This window comes from Microtus oregoni, unplaced genomic scaffold (genome assembly GCF_018167655.1).
Source record: "Microtus oregoni isolate MIOR12 unplaced genomic scaffold, Mior012 000000F_ref0000247, whole genome shotgun sequence".
NCBI lineage: Eukaryota > Metazoa > Chordata > Mammalia > Rodentia > Cricetidae > Microtus > Microtus oregoni.
This window is the reverse complement of record NW_024543059.1, coordinates 44,709,180-44,713,520: the sequence shown is the minus strand read 5'-3', so window position 1 is coordinate 44,713,520 and position 4,341 is coordinate 44,709,180. Positions and strand designations below refer to the sequence as shown.

Here is a 4,341-nt window from a genome sequence, read left to right as displayed (position 1 = left end):
AATCCAAAAAACAAAAAAAAAACAAAAAAATTAATCTTAAATTTATATCAAAGAGCTAAAATCCATACCAATGTAAAATATTTTGAGATTAACAGTTGTGTTTTGGACTGAATTAGATTCAATAGTCTATCCTTTTACCTTATTTCTATATCAGAAGATTATTCATGGACAAGCTTGTCTATAGGACAGTGCATCTAATAAGCTTTAAAATAAACTTTCTGCAAAAGCTAGAGACAAACTCTGCATGCTTCACCCTCTTTGCTAAGGAAAAGACCAATGTAAGGACGAGATAAGGCCTGCATAGCATGCACGATTGTGCTCTCTTGATTACTAAAAAGGGAGGAAGGGGCATGTGTCTAGTTTGAAGTTGGTCTGTGCTCAGGCAGCATACCTGCCTGTTGTGGAATATTATTTTAATTAGGCAAAGATGGGTTATATTTATTTATGTTGCAGAATATTTCTTTAACTATGTAAAGATGTGTTACATTTCTTTGTGCTGCATTTAATTAGGTAAAGAGGTGCATTTGTTCCACTTTGCCTGCCCAAGGCCCCTGATTGGTCTGTTAAAAAGCTGAATGGCCAATAGCTAGGCAGGAGAGGGATAGGTGGGGCTTCCAGGTAGAGAGAGCAAATAGGAGAGAGTGAGAGATGAGAAAAGAGAATAAGGTTGTAGCTCAAATTCTAATTGGTCTTTTTTTTTAAGATTTATTTAACTTTTTTAATATTTATTTATTTATTATGTGTACAATATTCTGTCTGTATGCCTGAAGGTCAGAAGAGGGCGCCAGACCTCTTTACAGATGGTTGTGAGCCACCTTGTGGTTGCTGGGAATTGAACTCAGGACCTTTGGAGGAGCAGGCAATGCTCTTAACCACTGAGCCATCTCTCCAGCCCCTTTATTTAACTTTTTATTTTGGTGTGAAGGTGTCAGATCCCCTGCAACTGGATCTTTAGACAGTTGTGAGCTGCCATGTGGGTGCTGGGAATTGAGCCCGGGTTCTCTGGAAGAGCAGTCGGTGCTCTTAACCACTGAGCCATCTCTCCAGCCCCTCTAATTGGTCTTAATAATAAAAACCTGGAGTCAGATATTGGGGATAAAAGCTGAATCCTCAGACTGAATGCCTCAAGCTCCTGTCTCCTCCCACCTTATATTCCTCTCTCTGCCCAGTTATATCCCTTCCTGTCTCCACCTCCCTAGTGTTAGTTAGATTAAAAGCACGTGACTCCCAAATACTAGGATTAAAGGTATGAGCCACCACTGCTTGGCTCTGTTTCTCTTATAGACTGAATCAATTTTGTGTGACCCAGAGTGGCCTTGAACTAACAGAGATCCATCTGCCTCTGTCTCTGGAGTGCTAGGATTAAAGGTGTGTGCCACCTCCTCTATGACTAACTAGTGTGGCTAGCTCCACACTCTGATCTTCAGGCAAGCTTTATTTGTTACAGCACAAATAAAATATCACCATGTAAGGGAGACAGAGAGGGACACGTCCAGGGCTAGAAGCCAGGCAGCAGGCAGCTGTGGGCCAGACATGAGAAGCAGGAAAGTTGGACGTACAGAAGGAAAGAGAGGGGGAAAGCCCCAAGGCAAAGCGTAGGTGAAGAGAAACGGGTTAAGTTATAAGAGCTAGTAAGAAATGAGCCCAAGCTAAGGCTGAGCATTCTTTTTTTTAAAAAAAAAATTATTTGTTATGTATACAATATTCTGTCTGCGTGTATGCCTGCAGGTCAGAAGAGGGCACAAGACCTCATTACAGATGGTTGTGAGCCACCATGTGGTTGCTGGGAATTGAACTCAGGATCTTTGGAAGAGTAGGCAATGCTCTTAACCACTGAGCCATTTCTCCAGCCCCCAGGGCTGAGCATTATTCTTAACTAATGTCTCTAGGTCATGACTGGGGAGTTGGTTGGTGGCCTGCTACACCTGCCTTTCTAGGCTGACCTTGCAAAGTCATGAAGTAAAGCCACTTCCTTTTTTGCTTTCTTCATCTCCAATACTCTTACTCTGAAGTGAGGATCATTATTTCTTTTTTTTTTTTTTCGCCAAAAGACATACTTTATTAGTTCCTGAGCTCTAGTTCTCCTTCTCCTGTACAGTTTTGGTTCCACGTAGTCACCCAGTCCAGCAGGCAGCAATGAGACCCACTTTGCGTCCAGCAGGGGCATCTCTTCGGATAGTGGACGGTTTGCCAATGTGCTAATGGTTACCACCTCCGAAGGGATGCTCTACAGGATTCATGCCACCCCACGTACACGTGGGCAGCAGTTCCTCTTGGCCTTGTACTTGTGGTAGACACGGCCAGCCTTCAAGATAGGCTTGTCAATTCTGCCCCCACCAGCCACAACACCAATGACAGCTCTGTTGGCCGAGGAAATGACCTTCTTGGACCCTGAAGGCAGCTTCACTCGCGTTTTCTCGGTCTCCGGACTGTGCCAGCTTGCCCCTGTCCCCAGGCTTCTCCTCCAGACAACATTCGATAGTACCTTCAGGCATGGTGCCCACGGGCAAAACATTGCCAATATTCAGCTGGGCCTTCTTGCCACAGTACACAAACTGCCCAGTGTGGATTCCCTCTGCCGCGATGAAAAGCTCCGTCTGCTTCTTAAACAGGTAGGGATCACGAAAAACCACTTTGGCGAGGGGAGCACCGTGACCAGGCCATGAATGATATCCTTTACAATGCCCTTAACGTAACCGTGCCGCTCGGCGAAGTCCACAGCTCACAGGCGCGCGGCGCCCTTACGGTGTTTCACGTGCGCGCGGAACACAGATCCTGCGCCTTTCCTCTGCCCTCGGATCACACGGCCCATGGCGGCGAGTCTGCCGGCAAGCACGGTCGAAAGAGGATCATTATCTCTTACACCAGAAAATTCTAGGCAGCTGACAGACATTAAGGACCAAGGGTCCCAGACACCCTATGCCCCATAGATGTAACATTACTTCCAGAGACTGTCAGTTCTTGTCCCCAAGGTCTGACTGACACTCACACGACAATGTTCCATCATCTGCTGCTGCCTGCAGCTGTCTGTTCTGCTCATGGCTGCTGAGAGTACAGGACTATGAGAGTTGCTAAGTGTTGGGATCGAAGGTGGTGGAAGCCCCGCAGGATCAGCCTCTATCCTGAGAGCTATGGGTCTCTGGCTTCTAGAGCCTGGTGCAATGGGCCCCTGGCTCTTGGGGTTTTCAGGGACCTTAGTATCCCAGGGGTAAATAAATGGCCCTGGCTAGCTGACTGACAGCAAGTGGAGGAATGAATGGAATCTCAGTGCCTTGCCTGAGAGCTTGCCCAACCAAGTCCCCTTTGAGCCCTACTCAAAGAATGGCTCTGCCCAAAGACCAGCCCAGGATGGGCTCTCTGTAGTGAAACAAAGGACCTCATGGGGTCCCTGCTTCCCAAGCTCATCTTTTTTTTTTTTTTTTGAATTTTCAAGACAGGGTTTCTCCGGGAGAACCAAGATGTGGGGTCTGTGCTAGCTGGTTTTATGTCAACTTGACACAACTAGTCACTGGAGAGGAGGGAGCCTCTTCTGAAAAAATGCCTATGTAAGATTGGGCTATAACCAGGTCTGTAGATTTTCTTACTTAGCAATGGATGTGCAAGAGTTCCACCCACTATGGGTAGTGCCTTCCCTGACCTGGTGGTCCTGAGCAAGTCATTGGGAGCAAGCCAGTAAACAGCTCCCCTCCATGGCCTCTGCATCAGCTCCTGTCTCCAGATTCCTGCCCTCACTTCCTCCAATGATAGACTACCATGTGGAAGTGTAAGCCAAATAAACCCTTTCCTCCCCAACTTGCTTTTGTCATGGTGCTCCATCACAGCAGTAGAAAACCCTAAGACAATTTGGTATCAGGATAGTGGGGTACTGCTGTGACAGATCCAACCATGTTATTGGGGTGGGGGTGACTATAGAAGGACTTAGGAACTTTGGATTAGAAAAGTCATCAAGTGTTGAGACCTCAGATGGAAGTAGGAGTGTAGAAGATACATACAATGGAGGCCTGGCTAGTTTCAGGGGCAAGTTTAAAGACTCTCCTGGGCCTTTTGTGTGAAAAATCCGTGGTGTCTGGTCAGCTGGGGCTGAAGAGTGAGCTGTGATTAACAAGAGACCAGCAGGCACCCTTAAAGTGAGATCTTTGTGTCACTGGGACAGCACTGATGGCTGGTCAGCTGGAGCTGAGAAATGACCAGGGATGAAGACGAGACCAGCATAACTGAAGTGAAGGTTTCTGAGAAGTGTTTCCTTAGAGTCGGCACACAGCTCTGCTCCAGAGGCAAGCTAAGGTTGTATCTGGTGCTGGGGGTTTCAAAGTCACCCGGGCAGTACTGGTGTTGAAGGCG

At 46.9% G+C, this 4,341-nt stretch overlaps 1 pseudogene; it reads right to left on the bottom strand.

Annotated features, from left to right (window-relative positions):
• Positions 1 to 2,075: 2,075 nt before the first annotated feature.
• LOC121451621 lies at positions 2,076 to 2,823 on the bottom strand (annotated as a pseudogene).
• Positions 2,824 to 4,341: the final 1,518 nt, after the last annotated feature.